The sequence below is a fragment of the Schistocerca serialis genome, chromosome 3, assembly GCF_023864345.2.
Source record: "Schistocerca serialis cubense isolate TAMUIC-IGC-003099 chromosome 3, iqSchSeri2.2, whole genome shotgun sequence".
In the NCBI taxonomy this organism is placed as follows: domain Eukaryota; kingdom Metazoa; phylum Arthropoda; class Insecta; order Orthoptera; family Acrididae; genus Schistocerca; species Schistocerca serialis.
Genome location: NC_064640.1, coordinates 875,978,697 through 875,999,057, shown reverse-complemented (window position 1 = coordinate 875,999,057; position 20,361 = coordinate 875,978,697). Strand labels below are relative to the sequence as shown.

The following is a 20,361-nucleotide window of genomic DNA, read 5'->3' as shown; positions in this document are numbered from 1 at the left end:
TACTCTTACTTTTACAATCCATTCATACATAAAAATCTCATTATAACTCCAATCTCAACTACAGATCATCACTTAGTGAATTTGAAGTAACACCTGTATTCCAGTAATTATCTTTATCTGAACCCTATTATAGGTATCTCAGTGAAGTGTGGACTGGTTATAATTTTGTCTCTTAATTTATCTGAAATCTCTCAAAACGGACTGCTAGTGTCACTCAAACACATACTGTCCCAGTTGTCAGTTTGTATAAAAATGTAAGGACATCCTGTATCTTCTTCATTAATTGACCTCCTTGAATTTCACTGAAACCTATTTTTTTCATTACATCCTTCACCATGAGTGCTTCTTTTTCAGTTTGCGTATTACTCACAGGCATAACAAATTCCCCTTCTCTAAGTTAACTTTCATTTCCTTCCACCTGTCTAGATCCACCTTGTCGCAAACTTCTTTTAAATTACCATTAATTTTGCTGTTATTACCATTACAAAATTATTTGAAACTATGTACTCTTAAAAGCTCATGTAGTATATCCTTGCTTATCCCACCAGAGCATACATACCTACATACATTAATCCTTGTTCAATAGATCATGAATACGACATTTCATAATGATGTGGAACATGTCACTTTAACATTAGTTTACTTTACACAAATTAATTAATCAATTTTTTTACAGCTACTACTTCATATCTAAGAATTCATCTGTTGAGTAGAAGGAGTTGTGATTCAGAAATTCTTTTAATTTGCTTTTAAATGTTGGTTGGCTATCTGTTAGACTTTTAATAGTATTTGGCAAATGACCAAAGATTGTTATGGCAACATGATTCACTCCTTTCTGTGCCTAAGTGAGGTTTAATCCAGCACAGTGAATATCATCCTTTCTTCTAATGTTGTAGCTATGCACTTTGCTGTTATTTTTGAACTGGGATGGCTTATTATTGACAAATTTCATAAGTGACTATATAAATTGTGAAGGTACTGTGAATATCCCGAGTTCCTTAAATAAACGCTGGCAAGGTGATCTTTTGTGGGCTCCAGCTATTATTCTGATTAAACACTTTTGTGCAATAATTACTTTCTCTCTTAATGATGAATTGCCCCGAAATATGAGGCCATATGAAAGCAGTGAATGAAAATAGGCATAGCAGGCTAATTTACTGATATGAGCCGGCTGGAGTGGCCGAGTGGTTCTACGGGCTACAGTCTGCTACAGCGCGACCGCTGCGGTCACAGGTTCGAATCCTGTCTTGGGCATGGATGTGTGTGATGTCCTTAGGTTAGTTAGGTTTAAGTAGTTCTAAGTTCTAGGGGGCTGATGACCTCAGCAGTTAAGTCCCATAGTGCTCAGAGCCATTTGAACCATTTGAACTGATATGAGCTAACCAACATATTGATACTGACAGGCCAAATGTGATTCTGATGTATCTCTCTATTAGTATCCTGGCTTGTTGGCTGTTGATCTGAATCAATCATACTTTTCACTTTTTCATCATCATCATGATTATCAGCTTCATTATTACTTCCATTGCACTAATTAAAATGAGTTAGTCACTCTCAGTACATGATTATTATACCTATCAGCATCAATACAAGAAGCAACAGGATTACTTTTAAATTCTAATTTCTCTTTGCTCAAAAAATTATGTATTCCATACTCATCAAAAGTATTATCAGAAATTTCTTCTGCTTTCAAAGCTTCATTCTGTGATTGATTATAAAAAACTGTGAGACTTTCTGTGCCTGACTCTATCCTTTCATTAGAACTATCTTTTTTTTTTAAATTTTATCATCACACACATCAGTATTCACTGCTTTCCGGATTTTCCTATCAAAATAGAGTTTCCTCATCTAGTGTGTTCCCCTGTAGTTCTATCTAAAGGATCCTTTGATGGTTAGCCTTAGTTATAATGGGTCTGTTGTTCAGTTCTGACAGTCTACTCCTATTTTCAAATTCTGTATTCCCATTTCTATTCGTATCATTGGACTCAAAATGTCTACTTTTTCAACCCCCTGATATTTATTTCAAAAATTTTCTGCATTCCTTCTCCAATGATTTCCAACATTTTAATTTTGGTTCAATCCCCTATGTTGACAACCATGATAATCACTCTGGTTAAATTCTGCCTTTCACTTTTCTCTAATGCTCTGTCTAATTTATCAACATATTTTAGAAACTATTCCATTGAATCCTCAGACTGATGAACTAATACCCAATGGACTTTCCCCAATGTCTTCTTGTAAGTGCTTTTCTTTGTGTAAAATTATCATAGGACTTGTCTAGATTAATTTGCATTTGAAGTTATTTTTCACAAAATTCTTTCATGCAGTCAGTCCCCTCTTTGGAGTTGGGCTCATTCAAAAATTCACATATAATTCTACCTTCTCCTGATGAACAAAGCTTGTTTGGAAAAATTTATTCAAAATCACTATAATATACATCTGAATTAGTATTCTGGTTCACACGTGACAGTTCTGCATTAGAATACATCTTACAATTTTTATTTTAAACGTATTAGTCATTCCAGAAACAAAACTGTCACAACAGAGTTAGAAAATAATCAACAGGGTGGGAGATTATTATCTCCAGGAAAACTTTTAGTAGATACATTGGTCCACATGCCGCTACAGTTACTAGAGAAAATTTTTGCAGCTAAATTTTCTTGTAATGCAAGAAGTTTTCTACTACTGTCCCACACATTGCTTTTGCATATGACTCTCTCTGTTTTGCACAAAGCGTACACTGGACTTCTTCCTCACATTGGCAGTCATATCCCTAAGGAGTCCCATTAGACATCTAACACTGGAGCCCCCAACTACCAGTAATGCCACTCTCTGAGAACGCCCAGATCTTGAATCTTGAATCTGGGTCAGTGTTTTTAACAGCAACAGACAGCTCCAGAAACCTGTTATCACACAAACTGGGAAGGCCTTTCAATAGGCCTCACAGAAAATCTTTTGCAGTCTACCAGACCATGGAACAATCTGCTACTCAACCACAGCTGAGGGTTCAACCTCAGTGTGGGTAATAATACATGGCAGCCACAGTAGTGGATCAATTGAGGGACATGTGTGATGCACTGGACATCCCTTGGATCCCCATTTCCAGCTTCCCACAGCCCATTGGCAACAGCCTCAAGCTACATGACTGGATGGAGGACTGCATGGAGCTGTGAGTAAAGGGTCACCAACTCAGATTGCATCCAAATACGGTTATCACAGTCTCTAATCATACTAAAGGTTGTGGAACTATGGACCAGACAGTTATTAAAATATGAACTTGTGCTTAGTAAATACACAAACACACAACAAACATAAAAAATAAACTTCTAAGCACACAGATTAATTAAAATATGTCACTTCATAGTTGGAAGCTCATAATGTAATTCAAAAATGCACAATGCATTCTCCTGTGGTGCTAGAGGAACAGAAGCAACCGAACTGACTGCTCAAACAAAAACAAACAATTAGTTGTAGCATAACCATTAGAGGCAGCAGAACTATGTACAACACAATTATTAAAATGCAGATCTGTGCCTAGCAAATAGGCAAACATGCAATAAATGTAACAGTTAAACTACTAAGCACACCCATAAACCAAAATAAGTTCCTTATAGTTATAAGCTCATAAAATAGTTCACAAATGAACAATGTACTGTCCTGTGGTGCCACAGGAAAGGAAGTTACCAGCTAACTAAGATATCTTCTAACTAAAGTGCATGATATTTGAAATAACATATAACAGACTTCTGTGATCTGAAAGTAAATGTCCGTCCCATATGTTGAGTTTCCCCAGAAACTGATTCCACAGTTAACAGTGAATGAAAACATGCAGAATAAATTAGTTTCTTAAATTTTTAATCACATTATCTGTAAACATGTATACTGGAAACAAAGCAGAACTAAGTCATTAAATCTAGACAGTGGCTTTTCCAATTGCACTCCATCTTCAGGCCACGAGTGGCCTACCGGGACCATCCAACCACCGTGTCATCCTCAGTGGAGGATACGGATAGGAGAGGCGTGGGGTCAGCACACCGCTCTCCCGGTCGTAAGATGGTATTCTGGACCGAAGCTGCTACTGTTCGGTCGAGTAGCTCCTCAATTGGCATTATGAGGCTGAGTGCACCCCGAAAAATGGCAACAGCACATGGTGGCCTGGATGGTCACCCATCCAAGTGCTGACCACGCCCGACAGCGCTTAACTTTGGTGATCTCACGGGAACCAGTGTACCCACTGCGGCAAGGATTTTGCCAGATATTCCAATACCAGAAACTTAAGATTTGAAATTTCTTGTGTTTCATTATTTGAGAAACCTATTTTGATAGTTTTTGGACTTCTGTAAGAAGTACTGCATTGTATGCAGTCAGTGTTGCTAAATTAAATGGTAATCCATCTGCCTTGAACAATCTACTGATATTCTGAAATATTTCATTAGCTGCCTTTTCAATAAGAAAAATGGTATTATTTTTTTTCCTTATACTCATATTATCAGAGAGATGGACAAAATTTGCATCTTTTGAAGCTACTGGTGCAAGATGTTGTACACAGACTGCCTGAAAAAAATTAGTACACCTGGAAAGGTGACACTGATTCTGTTCCAATGATGGCATACGCCACCTGCTGGATAGTAGATGAACTGATAATGGTTGCAACAGTGTCTGCCAACAGATAACGTAGTGGCATAGCTACCAGAATGCTGTGTGTGTCTACCTTGTAATATGGAATGCTCACAGTCAGAAAACTCATTGTAATGAGAATTAGTGAAGCAAGCAGGCAGCTATGCAACAGGGATGCATTCATCCTTCCTACAGCCGACTGAATGAGTTTTAGAAGGGTCCAATTGTGGCCTTTCAAGTGAAAAATGGTCCTTTCAATGAACTGTCATGAAATTTGGACATGCTGCATCAGTTCTGCAATGACACTAGTATCAGTTATCATGCGAACATTCTCACACCTGTAGACGAGATTATGGACATCCACATAGCACAGATATCATCTAGGATCGTCATAGTGTAAGAGTACCAGTGGCTGATTGTACAGCTACCACAACACAGATAAGAGGGCTTGTGAGCCAAGAGGGTCATTATGAGCTGTTGTGAACCAGCGTTATTAGCAGTGGGACTGTGGGCATGCACACCTCTAGCCTGTCTTCCAATCGTGGCACAGCATCGACGTGAACAGCTGGACTGGTGCCATCAGAGGATCACTTGGAAGATGGAATGGTGTGCCATGGTCTTCAGTGATGAGAAAAGATTCTGCCTACATGTGAGTGATGGTTGTCTGTGAGTAGAATGTAGACTTGGTGAGTGCTGCCTCGTAAAGTGCATTCATTGAAGACACATTGGCCCCACCCCGGACCTTATGGTCTGGTGTGTGATAAGCTACAAGTCACTTTCAACTTGGGTGTTTCTGGAAAGGATGCTAAGCAGTGCTCACTATGGGCAGAATGTTGTTAGACCTGTTGTTGTGCCATTCATGTAGTGGGAAGGTGATGTTGATGTGTTGCTCCAACAGGATAATGCTCACCCACACACTGCCCATGAAACTCAACTTTTTCTGCAAGATGTGCTGCAATTTCCTGGGCCAGCACAATCTCTGGACCTGTCTTCAGTCAAGTGCATGTGGGATATGATGGAATTAGAATGGTTCGTGTGACTTGCCAACCAACAGCTCTTACAGAACTACATGCACGGGTTGACCAGGCATGGAATAATGTATCCGAGGAAAGTATTCACCATCTTTATGATTGACAATGTGGGTGTTTCAGCGTGGGTTGACATCTCATTCCTCACAACCACTTGTGCTGTTGATCTGTAAATGTAATCATTTCATGTGTTCAATATGCACTGTTGCCACAATAAATTTTGAGTGAATTGGAAACCTACAAAAGGGTGTACTAATTTTTTTCCAACAGTGTATATCAAAAGCAACTGATGACCCAAAAGGAAACCTGATTGATTGATTGTTTGATTTCTTTATTAATCCATGTAACAATTTATATTGTGTGGATTTCGTCAGCAAAATCATATACAATACAATATACTTACAATTTATACACACAAAATTAATATTTACACACATTTTTAATGTATCTTACACTAGTTTTATATCCTTATGTAATTTTCTTATAGTACTGAACAATTCTGGATTTCATGTTATAATTTTTTCCTTGTGTATTACAATGCAGGCTACTTTAATTACACTACGTGTTTCAATTCGGATAGTCCATTACTGTGTAATAACTTTTATTTAATAAAAATTTTTTTAGTTTTGTTTTGAACTTTCCAATTGTGTCAATATCTTTTATATTTTGGGGTAATTTATTATATAATTTAAGGGCATTGTAGAACAAGCTCTGCTGAGTTTTAACTTTATTTTTTCTCTCTAGGTGCAGATTGTATTGGTTTCTAGTTTCATAGCTGTGTACTAAAGAATTTTTAACATAGCAGTCAATATTTTTTTTTACATACATAATACTTTGAAAAATGTATTCACAGGGGACAGTTAGGATTTCCAGCTTTTGGAAATGTTCAAGGCAGTGAGCCCTACTGCCACTCTTGGTTATTATACGAATTGCTCTTTTCTGTAATTTGAAAACTATTTGAATATTTTTACAGTTGACTCCCCAAGATATTATTCCGTTGGTACACCATGTCTTATTGCTTTAAATTCTAAGTGTTTGTTATTACATGGTGACATGGAACTGATATACATTATTTTCTGCCAATCAGATAAGATAAAAACCATGGACCTGCTGTGTGATATACTGTATAATATTTTTATTTTTGTGGTAGGATGTGCTTCAGGTGGTCAAAAATATTAGCTAACTTACACAATATTTCCTACAGTAGTTTTTTTTCTAGTTTATTGATGTCAGTATATCATATGTCAAATAGTTTGCTCAAAGAATGAAATACAAGAGGTTTAAAATGTTAAGACACAAAGGAACTACAAATGTTGGCTGTGTCTTAATTCAAAATGGCTTCTGGACAACAAATGGTGTCTGTTCTTTTGGACATTCGTACTATATAGAAATCAGAACCACAATTGGAAAACCCACTACTTAGATTTAATGACCATTCTTAGTTCTATGTGTTCAGTTTACAGTCCTTTTTGAAATCCGAACTGTTTACTACTGAGTATATAAAGTCCAGTATATGCCTAAAAATTTGTGAAAATATTGGTGGTAATGAGATCTTTTGGTAATTACTTACAATGTTTTGTCTCCTTTTGTTGTGAAGTAGTTTGACAACAGCATATTTAAGTGGCTCTGGGAATGTACTACTGTAAAAAGGTTCATCACTTAAGTCACTCAGTATATTACTAAGTTCATGTGAACAAACATTTCCACTTGAACATTTATTGTTAAGAGAGTTGATAACACTGCAAACTTTTATATACATTAGAATAAAGCTGGATTTGATAAAACTTGTTTTGCAAGTCTTTTCAGTGGAATGTGAGGCTGTCTGCTAAGAAAGCATTGAATATTAAATTATTTGATACTGACAGAATAAAGTTATTAAATGTTTCTGTAATTTTGCGGTCTGTCGTAAAGGAAATCTCTTGAAGCTTTCATAGGCCTTTTGTTGGCTAATTGCCTGTTGTCTTGAGTTCTCTGGTTAGTGATTGTTTCATGATTTTCCTGATATTTCACCAGCTCAAGTCCTTGTTGTCATTGGATTCAGGGTGAGCTCATGGCCATACATTATATTTACCTGTCATGCCAGTATCTGAGGGCTTTTCCCTGGTCATTAGCACTGCGGGTCTCGACCTGATCCCCACAACCATTGTTCACTACAGCATGGGAATCCAGGATACACTAGCTAGAGGCTCTATCTATTCTAGATGAAGCTATTATCGTGTTTGTGGATTTCTATGGCCTCCTTGATCATGTGGGCATGACAGTTTTTCTCCACAGTGTGAACTCCTGTGTCAGCAGATTTTATCATGTGGTCAGTCTTGCACAGTGCATGCTCCACAAAAGTTGTTTTCCCCACCTATTCCAACTTGCAATGACATTTATGTTTGGTGATACTCGTGTTTATGGATTGTCCTGTCATTCCCACACCAACTTTTCTGTGTGTTCATCTGTTCATATCTATCTTAAAAGAAGCTTATTGGTTTTCTTGATTTACTTGCTCTGTCAAATTTTTTACTATCTCCTCAGTAGTTCAGTACAGTGTGGGTCATTACTGAATGGATTTACTAGTATAAAAATTTGATTTTTATTTTTCACTTGATGTTCGTCAGTGCCTTCTGTCTGGTGGTATGTTGCAGTGTCTCAGTCACATTGCCCAAAACAGGATTGAACCACCCTGAAACTCACGTGTTGAACCATCAGTAGCTAAACTCACTTGTTTCTGAAGAGGTAAAGCTACTGAACTGCGTGTCTTATGATCTGACTGAACAATAGGCAGTCTTGGAGGTGATCAAGTGGGGGTGGAACCATGGCCAGCTGCCGGGAGCAGACACACCGTTCACTCTCTTCTGCTCGCAGCTTCCTCCTCTCCTGCCCTCTTGCGTGGTAGCCCATTCAGACCCAGAAGCTTCTCTAGGCCTGCCTGTTTACAGAATTAAACTTTCAGGCATATAAAAATATGTTTTCTTTATAGGTGCCTACAGCTTTCCCCTCCTGGTCAATCCTGACACATTAACAACTTCTGTCAGGAGTAGGATGGCTCATCATTAGGCCCATCTCATTTGAAGTTTAACCAGTCATACCTACTGAAGCTGCCAGCAGTACTTGATGTGCCAGATGCACCATGTAATAATAAGTGCACGCATTTGTGGCATCGCCATGCAGTGTTCCACCGTTCGGCATTATTTTTCCAAGCAGCTGCAGCATGGAACGCCAGGCCGCATGGCTGGGTGCCTTGCCGCACGTGACCACCAGGTGCCACAGGCAGTCCGGGGCCACGCTAAGCTGCAGGAAGAAACCTTCTGCACCACACTGTGGTGCGGACACATGTCCCAGCCAGCTAGCTGACACACGGCACCCGACCGTCAACACTGCTGCCTTCACCTCTGCCGTTATTTCCAGCTGCTGTTACCCAATGCACCACTGCCGCAACTTCTGAAAGTTCGTCGCTTCATTTTTCTATGCCGCTGCCGCCATGCTGCCAGCTACGCTGTCGTGCCACCAATATAGGCCATTTCTTTCTTTCCGTGCTCTGATTGTAAAGTTTCCAGCGAGCACTAGGTGCCCTAACATAGTAACCATGCCTTAAACCCATAGTACCGCCACTGGCGGAGATAACTCCCCACCTAAGGGAAAACCAGAGGAAAACCAGACCCAGTAGCTGCCCTCCAAGCAGAAATCAACAACTTACTATTACAGAAAATAGAATTAATGGAAGAATGCCAAAAATTGGCTCAAACCCAGTCTGCCAGTTTAAGTGTGCCAGAAACACACCCTGCTACGCCACAAATGATGGCTGCAAGCACCTCCAGTAGCATAGTACCCCAGCTGCACATTGCCACCTTGGCTAACAGTTTCCCTGCAGTCAACTTCATCGCGACATTTTCCGGGAAACCCAATGAACAGATAAAGTCCTTTTTGCAAACTGTCTGAGATGAAGGCCACGCTTGTGCTTGGCTAGACGATTCTTGGTGAATGTACTCTGCCTTAAATTGTCAGGTGACACCCATACCTATATTGAATCAGTGGACACCTTTAAGGACACCGCCTCTTTTGTCACCTTAGATACTGGGCTGAAAGAAAGGTATTCAGACTGACGTGATGCCCGCTATTACAGGGATAAGTTATCCACCCTCTGCCAGAAGCAAGGGGAGGACATAGAGGCATTTGCTGACCGAATCCGTGCTGTGGCTTGATGCACTTACACACTGGGTTTGGGTCCCGCAGATAATGAAGTGTTAATCGAGCAAGTGGAAGCTCACTTGATTGACATATTTATATGATGGCAAGCAGTAAAAATTCTCGCTGTGTGCGGGATATTATCTTGCTGAAATCTAAGCCCAGAAAGGCTTGCCATTAAGGGCAATAAAATGTCACATTGAATATCTTTGACCCATATGTGGGAGGGGAGGTCAAAATAGCATAGCCTGCCTGGTTGCATGATGCCACATGACTTGCGATGGTGCAGGAGGAGGTAAGACATTTTGTTACCAGTTTTGTGCACCCGGACGAACAGCTGCGCCCAGTTTTCAAATGCAAGCAGGCATGCCAATGCTGCTGAAAGGCAGGCCTTGCTGTCATGCAGTGCCGTGAACCTTACTGCTCTCAGTGTGGAATCATAGGGCACATGAGTAAACACTGCCAGCATAACTCGGGAAACTGGGGCCCCTTGTGCAACCAACACAGGGGGCAATTCACCAACAATCCACTCCAATCCCAAAGACAGCCGGGAAATGGTCAAGGGGCAAGTCACGCTGTCAGACCATGCCCAATGTAAAATTTATACATCCAATCTGCCACGGTGTCATAAATGAGATGGCGAGTATCCTCCTCAAAGGTAAAATTAGAGGAAATAAGGTAAGAATACTTACTGAGATGGGAACACAAACTAGTGTGTTATTCTTAGTGCATGAGGGTAGACAAGTGTTAAAACCACCCCGTCACCACATTAATGGTCTGAGTGACAAGATAATCGCACCCGCTGGGTATCGTCAAGTTAAGTTGAAAATCAGAGCCAGCTACTACACTTTTGCATTGGGCGTAATTCGGAAATGAAGGCGAGATTTCAATGTCATCCTGGGGAGTGATTTCCACACCACTACCAGACTTTAGTCGATTACAGAATGCAAACTGTCCATCTCGGCGAGGAAACCCACCATTTTGGCAGCTCCTGTCTCATTCTGTCGCAAGGAATTTGTGAAACGTGGCCACTTCCACAGGTTCCTTCCGTGCAAATGTGGGCGTTACGTACAACTACCTCTGTTAGAATCAGCGGTTAGAAGCCTTCTCTGGCTTGAGGTCAAATCCTGGGAACTGCTGAGAAAAGCTGTATTGGTGGATCCGTTCCGTCAAAATGATGTCCTCGACAGATTACAAGTCCATGTTAAGCACGGTTTAACAACAGCAGAAGTGCAGAAGAAGAAATTTTACATTCCCATCTGTTTGGACTATTTTGGAACGAAGGAGGTAGAGATTCCTAGTGGCGCCATTACAGCTAGCAGCCACAAGATTGAAGATATCCACCCTGTACAAGAGAAGCCAAAATCTAACCAAAAACACCGCCTCCTAGAATGTAACGTATGTCATATCGCTCCTGTGCTCAAAGACAAATTTAAGGATAAGTTAGCTCATCTGCCTGTGGCTGACCAAAACAAATTGTACTCCCTCTTGGAAGAACACTTCTGGTTATTCAAGGAAAGGCATTATTTGCTGGCTAATAAGCTTGTTTACCATGAAATTCCCCCCCAGAGATGTAAGACCCATTGCACAGAACCCGTATAGAATACCGTACCACCTCCAGCCTGTTGTGGAGGAAAGTATCCAACAGCAGCTAGAGGCAGGGATAATACAACCCTCTGCCAGTCCCTCATCATCCCCAGTCGTTGGGGTCCCCAAGAAGTCAATCAATATCAATACGAGAGCAGTAAATAAAGTAACCACACCTGATAGTTACCCCTCTCCCCCGTATCTACGAAACACTGGATATGTAATGTGCTACAAATACATAGAAAGAAAGATCCCATATCATTTAGCTATAATATAGCAGGTCAGCAACTGGAAGCAGTTAATTCCATAAATTATCTGGGAGTACACATTAGGAGTGATTTAAAATGGAATGATCATATAAAGTTGATCGTCGGTAAAGCGGATGCCAGACTGAGATTCATTGGAAGAATCCTAAGGAAATGCAATCTGAAAACAACGGAAGTAGGTTACAGTATGCTTGTTCACCCACTGCTTGTATATTGCTTACCAGTGTCGAATCCGTACCAGATATGGTTGATGGAGGAGATAGAAGAGATCCAACGGAGAGCAGTTCGCTTCGTTAGAGGACCATTTAATAATCACGAAAGCATTACGGAGATGATAGATAAACTCCAGTGGAAGACTCTGCAGGAGAGATGCTCAGTAGCTCAGTACGGGCTTTTGTTGAAGTTTCGAGAACATACCTTCACCGAGGAGTCATGCAGTATATTGCTCCCTCCTACGTATATCTCGCGAAGAGACCATGAGGATAAAATCAGAGAGATTAGAGCTCACACAGAGGCGTACCGACAATCCTTCTTTGCATAAACAATACGAGACTGGAATAGAAGGGAGAACCAATAGATGTACTCAAGGTATCCTCCGCCACACACTGTCAGGTGGCTTGCGGAGTATGTATGTAGATGTAGATGTAGAAATTGTAAATACTTCACTACCCTTGACCTGAAGAGTGGGTAACACCAAATACCAATTGCCCCACAGGACAGGCCAAAAGAAGCATTTGTAGTTCCCTCTGGTCTATATGAAACTCTGAGAATGCCATTTGGATTGCGCAACGCGCCAGCCACTTCCAAACCTCTGCCAACCTATTACAGGATTGAAACCCACAATGTACCTAGTCTATCTAGATGATATCATTGTTTTTTCCAGGACCATATATGAGCATGTTACCCAGTTAAGAAATGTTTTGTCTAGACTAATAAGTGCTCATTTAAGCTTAAAAATAGGAAAATGTTCCTTTGCTGAGAGTCAAGTACAGTATATTGGGCACATTATTAGTGCTGATGGAGTAAAGCCAGACCCCCATCTCATTGAAGCAGTTAGAACTTTCCCTTCCCTTAAGAAAGTAAAAGATTTGCTAAGCTTTCTGGGACTCAGCAATTATTATAGGTATTTTGTAAAGGACTATGCCACAATGGCTAAATCCCTTACCCACCTGTTGAAAAAAAATGTACCCTAATAATGGACCAATGAGTGCAAAGCTGCTGTGCAGCATCTCAGAGATGTTCTAACTAGTTCCCCCTTGTTGATCTATCTCGATTTCAAAAAACCATTCATTCTCTCAAGTAATGCATCTGACTTTGCAGTAGGAGCTGTTCTGACTCTAATTATTGACGGTGAGGAAAGACCAATTGGTTACGCATCCTTTCAGTGAAACCAGGTGGAAATTAACAATATGACAGAGAAAGAATTACTGGCACTAATGTTCAGAGTTATCTACTTTAGATGCTACCTTTATGATAGAAAATTTACAATAATAACAGATCATGCAGCACTTCAGTGGCTATTAAATTTAAAAGACCCTAGCAGCTGTCTCACACGCTGGGTCCTGAAACTGAGTGAGGATGATTACCAAGTGCAACACAAAGCTGGATGTTTGCACCAGAATGCTAACACCCTTAGCAGAAAGGTGAGAGTAGCACAAACAGGTGAAGAACTAATTGACAAACTAAAAGACTCCCAGGAAAATGATGTAAAATGTTGCCAGTATCGCTCGAATCTGGATTTTGTTACAGAGGATGGAATTCTATATCATAAGACCCCCCTGGATAAATGTATAGTAATACCAAAAGACTTGCAATCAAGAATTATTGCCCAGTGCACAACAGCATCCAAGCTTGCCATAGGGGATGAATAGCCACAAACACCCACATTTCCGTGTAGTATTGGTAGGGCAACAGATGGCGAGATGTTACCAAGAGTATAAAAAATTGCCTACCCTGTGCCCAAAGAGCACCACCCCCATGAATCAAAATTCCCTTACAGTCTCCCCAAGGCATCAAAACCCTTTCAGTTCATTGCTTTAGACGTGGTCAGGCCACTTCCCGTAAGTACACAAGGAAGTAAATATATTCTATTATTGATCACTTTTCCCAATACCTTATTTTGGTTCCCATCACTGACATGTCAGCTGAAACTGTAGCACACACTTTTGTCCTTCCTTCCGGAAGCCCTGAAGCCATTACAACTGACCAAGGAACCAACTTTATGTCTGCCTTATTTATCCAAGTTTGCAAATTGTTGAGAATAAAAAATGGAGAACCATCCCTTTTCACCCACAGGCAAATGGTCATATTGAACATGTTCATCACACTGTAAAATGAATGCTTTCCTACTATGTTAACTCAACCCACAGCTACTGGCAAAGATACATTCTGTATGTGGCAAGTGTGTACAAAAGCCATTTCCACGAAGCCACAGAACATACCCATTATGAGATAGTGTTTTGCTGCCCTATGGAATCTCCCTTTGAGATTGATAAATTACCTCCGGGAATCGATCACACAGCCATTAAGGGCCTAGCCCACCCCCATAAGGCCATTTGTAAGAAGGTACAGCAGGGGAACAACCACAAGGCAACCAGGAGGCAGATAGAAAGAAGCAATAAAAATGCCATCCTCCCCCCCCCCCCCCCCCCCTACAAACCTGGTGATTTGGTTTTTCTGAAAAAACCTAGCATAAAGAAAGGAAGAGTAAAGAAACTTACCCCCCTGTATGACAGACGATATTGAATTATTTGACTCACTTCTCCTGTCAATGCAGAATTACAATTGTCCAACCGCAAAGTGATCATTCATTTTGATAGGATAAAACCCTATTCAGGAACTATGCCTCTCCCCCCACCTTCTGAGACAAATGCCAGACCTTCAGCAAGTCCTGTTTCCCCTGTGAAGTGGAGTAAATGGAAAGTTACAGAGTCTGATAAATTGTTTCACCACTCTGTATTTTATGCCTTTTGTATGCTTAACAGTGTTGAGTAAAGTCCGACCCACTACGCGTTGTCAGTTGATAACTAGTTAATAATTGGTACCAATAACTTGTATTTTTCTTTTTTTTTATTCCTTTATGGGTTTATGTTAGGTTTAAACATTACATCATCATTTTTCTGCACAGCAATGCCCTTGATATCCCATATGTTTTTACTTGCATGTATTTTTATAGTTTATGTGTTGTATAATATGGACTTGTACCTTATACCACCAACCCCAGTATGTAAAGACCCACCACATCCTATATTTTAGATATATTGCACTACAACAATACTCCCATAATGTAAGACTGCTCCTAAAGTTCTGATACATGACTTTTTTGAGTTATAGGTTCTGAAATCGTATTATGCACCATATCAAGTACCCAACAGAGATGAGTTGAATGCGCCCTTGAAGTTGAAAAGAAGTACACTACCCTCTCACTGTAGAGCGGTAAGCAAGATAGAATTTGGGGTAGGAGAGATATGAATAAGTTTCACCCAAGTAAATGAAGAATAGCAGTTAGCATCCCACATGTGTGTTGCACATTTAAGATTTCACCCAGACAAATTTAGGTTTCGTTATTATTCACCCTACTTCTTACGAAGTAATTTATTGAGGAAGTGAAGTTGTTACGAGCGAGCACGAAAATCGACACTACTACCATTTGGGTACAGTGCCCCACCATGCACTTAGGAAGTGAGGGACACCCGTTTGTTCATTCAAACAAACATGCACATAATGTTCCAAGATGGAAGCTCCTGCTGAAATAAGCACTGGTTTGTTAATGATTAGTGCCAATGACATGACGTCATCGCCCAAGTGCGGTAACACAATATCTAGTTGAAAATATATTGTACACTACAGTAGATTATTGACCACTATTGCAGTAGTTCACACCTCTCTTTTCATAACTCACCCTGTTTCTTCTGGGAACTTAGGCATTTTGTAGAAATTACCCCCCTGAAATGTAATCGCCCTATGTCTTACCCATGCTTTGCACCGGGTTCCTACCTTTGCTTTGAGTTGCTCGTTCCCACCTCAACCATTACTTTCTACCTCCCTCCTCCAGGGCCATGAGCCTTACAAATTGCAGTTAGTGCCCACAGAGTGCCCAACTGATCGGTTTATTCTTTCAGTTTTCAGTTTTGCAAAACGATCGCCTACCTATCTCTTTCATCTGTTAGTCATTGCCTCCCCCCAGAAGGAGGAGAAAGGAAGCATTTTACATTCCAATACAAGTATTACAGTTAGAATTTCTCTGTTGTTGCCACGTTAAGCCTCCTGCTCCTCTAGCAGCATCTGTCCTGCACCCTGCCTACTCTTAGGCTATTCACTTATTGTAATCAGAGGTCTAATCAGTATGATGCTCTTAGACAATCTACCCATTGCAATTCCTTGTATGGAAACCTGGCTGTACCATCTAGTTACTGACTTCCTCAGTGATGGTACACGCAGTAGACGTGTGTATCCGAGGCCATATCTCCGTATCCAGCAACTACTAGGTATCACCGAGGTACACCCAGTAGACGTGTGCATCTGATCCCATATCTCCGTATCCTGCAACTACTAGGTATCAGCGCTGAATCAATTTTATTCTGAAACCCATTACCTGAGCCTGTTCCCAATTATACTCCATTCCTTACTGCTTAATGTGAACACATTCCCGGTTCGCCGCAGGTTGGCCTCTCAGCCCGACTGGCCAGTATGTCGTGTGACCCCAGCATTGCGATCGTGGACCGCTGTACATGAATATACCCAGAACAAACTCTGCATTAAATGCAACAAACTTTTTCCCATTGGTCAAATCTCTTTTCTTTCCTGACATTCAGTACTAAACCTTCCGGTTCAGCAATTCACTTATGAAATCACTACATACAGCGAATTTCACCTATAGATTGATTGCAGATTTTATTAATGCAACCTCTCATTGTAGCACCCTTTCCAAGCTAGATGATAAGTAAGCATGACCATACCCCCCTCAGCCCCTTACTACCCCATTGCTACTAACGTCTCCTTGATTGATTAACTCAGTGTATGATGCTACCAGATCACTTCTGGTTGTTAACCCCCAGAGGGCAGCGAAGTTTTGTTGGTGATGGAAAAGAATTGATTTGTTTTACTCCTGTAAGTTGATCTGTGTACAGGCAAGAGTTCCTGTGTGTGTTGTTGTAGGTGATGTTAAATGGTCTGTTTTATGCTGCCACCCTGAGGTCAGAGCAAAACCATTAGCCATGATTCACTTCACCATGCAGTAAGTTTAGAGTTGATGCAAAGTTATGGAGTCATTTAAATTGCATGTTATGCTACCAGTGAACGCTTACTAAAAGCAGAGCATGGTGCAAACACATGGACTGGCGCAGCTGTCACCTTGCGATAAGCCAGTCACGTCCCCAAACTCTACCACTTCCTCCCTATTCTTCATCTTGTCTGCTGTAATTAATTCTAATTTTCATATGATTTATTCGTCATTCATTATATAAGTTTTGAGTGACAATGTATGGAGAGTGTTATATAAAGTACAACTCTGTTGTGAATACTTTCGAGCGACCCAGCCCTACTGTGTAGTACTTAATGGTAGCAGTTCACTATTTAATAGCTGTCCCTGTAATATCACTACCCCTCCTGAGGAGGTGTTTGCATGCTTGTCCTAGTTCTGTATATACCCCTTTAGAAATTATCTTTATTGGTTTATCACTATGAGTATCGTTTAGAAAAGGACTTTTTGCATGACTTCGGTCACCCCCTTCTGTTGTCCCTGAACAGCAATCTCCTGGGGAATATCATGTTATGTTGTGAAATGGGAGCAAGAGTGTTCCTTGCTGTCCCCATACTGTAGCAGTCAGTAAAAGGTAGTAGTGAGTAGAAAGGAACAGTAAATAAGTAAAATCTACCCAAAAGGAAAGGCATGGCCCTCCTTTACATGTGAGCAACGAAATTTGCATGTGAAGTGCTCCATCAGTGTTAACTCTTCCACCCTCCCCCCTCTAGATCTGTGCATCGACCCTTCCGGAACCCGCTGCTTATATGATCCGGCGGAAGTTGCAGTGCATCACAGCGTGCTGCTGCCTGCTGCATTCAGTGACCTCGGCCATTACCCCGCCAACAGCTGATCGCTGCAAACAGCACACTACTCGCAGCTTCCCACACCAATGCTGCACCATCTGCCGTCGTCCAAATTTCATCAAGCAAGCATTCGTCACCTAATTATTGTCATTTTTTTAATACAAATCTAGCACGCAAACACAAATAATCAAGATATATTGTTAAAATTATGTAAGGCCTTCCTTTGCAGGAGCCCCTTAGTAACTGTCAATTTACCATCCCCACGTTCTTCACTCCTGTGGAGGGGAGAAGGGTGTACAGCAGGGGTCGTTACTGGATTTGTTTACTAGTATAAAAATTTGGTTTTTTTTTTTCACTTGATGTTCGTCTGTGCCTTCTGCCTGGTCGCAAGTTGCAGTGTCTCAGTTACATTGCCCAAAACCGGATAGTACCACCCTGACACTCATCAACTATTGAACCATCAGCAGCTAACTCACGTTGCTGGTGAGGTAACGCTACCGAACTGCATGTCTTATGATCTGACCAACCAATAGGGAGCCTTGGAGGTGGTCAAGTGGGGGTGGAACCACGGCCAGCTGCCGGGAGTGGACACACCATTCGCTCTCTTCTGCTGGCAGTTTCCAAATCGACCAGATGCCCTCCTCTCCTGCCCTGCAGTCTCGGTGGTTTCCCTAGGCCTGCCTGTTTACAGCATTAAACTTTCATGCATATAAAAATATGTGTTTTTTATGGGTGCCTACAGCTTTCCCCTCCTGGCCAATCCTGATGCATTAACAGTTCATATTTCATTACTGAAGGAGGTTATTTTTTTGTTGATGCACTGATGACTTTATATGAAATTTTACTGTACAGATTTAATGTTATTAGACCCTGTCAACATTTGTGTCACCACTGGTTAATTTCTTAGAAAAGCAGTTTTTAAAGTAGCCTATGATTGTGTTACAGAACACATCATATTTTTCATGAATGCCAAGCAGCACAATTTTTCCTTAAATTCCTTTTTCATGTATTATGGCTGACAGATAAGTGAATCACCCAGAAGGGGATGAGAAAAAGGAAGAAAACTTCATGGGCTGAGAGAGTTCATGATTTTATTACAGTGATTGCAAAAAAAATTTTTTTTTAGTCATCAATCTCCTGACTGGTCTGACATAGCCCACCATGAATTCCTCTCCTGTACCAGCCTTTTCATCTCAGAATAGTAAGTGCAACCTATGTCCTCAATTATTTGGTGGGTGTATTCCAATCTCTGTCTTCCTCTACCGTTTCTACGCTGTACAACCCCTGTAGTGATGTGGAAATTATTCCATGATGTCTTAACAGATGTTCCATCGCCTTGTCCGTTCTTCTTGTCAGTGTTTTCGATATATTCCTTTCCTCACTAATTTTTTGGATAACCTACTCATTCCTTATCTTATCAGTCCACCTAATTTATAATGTTCTTCTGTAACAACACATTTCAGCTGTTTGATGCTTTTCTGTTCCAGTTTTCACAGAGTCCATGTTTCACTACCGTACAATACTGTGCTCCTAAAATACAGTCTCAGAAATTTATTCCTCAAAGTAAGACCTATATATGATACTAGTAGACTTCTCTTAGCCAGGAATGTCCTTTATATCAGTGCCAGTCTGCTTTTTATATCCTCATTGCTCCATCAATCACGGGTTATTAAATATGTTTCTGTTCTTATATAACTTACGTGTTCTTCTGCAGATAACATTGGTTCTTGTCACACCCTGAGTGTAAAACCATCTGAATCTGACACTTTGTCTTCTACAAGGATCACTCCAAAAGAAAAGTGCCTGTACAACAAGTGCCCAGAGGAGTAAGATTCAAAGAGCTAATAGTAGCATAAATAATTGTGGCCATATTTCACTAACAATATGGAGGGAGAAAATCTGCAGTGAGTGTAGTTTCTGATATCTAATGTGAGTTGTCACAAAGAAATTAAACCTACAGTGGCACAAGAGATATTAAAACAAACTATTGTAACTGACCAGGAATTATTATTATTATTAACTGCTGCATGATTCTTCGCCTTTCATGAAAAGCAACTTGTATTTATATATTATGGCTTGTCATTGGGCTTAGTCGTTGTGTTAAGGACTTTAAAAGGTTAATTATGAAATAGGTTCTGTAGGCTGGCACTTAATCAAACTCCATCAGTTACACAAGTGCTCTTAGAGTCTAAATTATGACCAAGAACTATGTGAACACTTCAAGTAAGAAAGTCGATCTGACAATATATTGTTCTTGCCTAACAAATTTGTCTTTCACCAAGATAACATTATCTTAATGCACTGCTCCAACTCTGTTTATAAGCAGACATTATGGAGTAGCTATGCTCAGCTTTGAAGGACAGACAGAGAACTGATTATTTACTCAATCAATGGTGGGGGAGTTAAATGTTTCGCTGCATGATGAGCATTACACATAAGTAAGTCATTAGATGTATAGATACGTTCTGGCAAAAGTCATTACTGTACAACATGCAAAAGTGGTACTGGTACACTGGTAAATGATCACTATTAATGAATAAGCACATTAATACCCGAGTGATGAAAAATATGTGTTTGCTAGTGCAAAATTTTTATCTTATCATGGTACTGAGAGAAATCCTTAGCGTAGGACCAAGTTGTTT

The 20,361-nt window shown here is 40.5% G+C and overlaps 1 pseudogene; it reads right to left on the bottom strand.

The window, feature by feature from the left end:
* Positions 1 to 4,135: 4,135 nt before the first annotated feature.
* Positions 4,136 to 4,253, bottom strand: LOC126471746 (5S ribosomal RNA; annotated as a pseudogene).
* Positions 4,254 to 20,361: the final 16,108 nt, after the last annotated feature.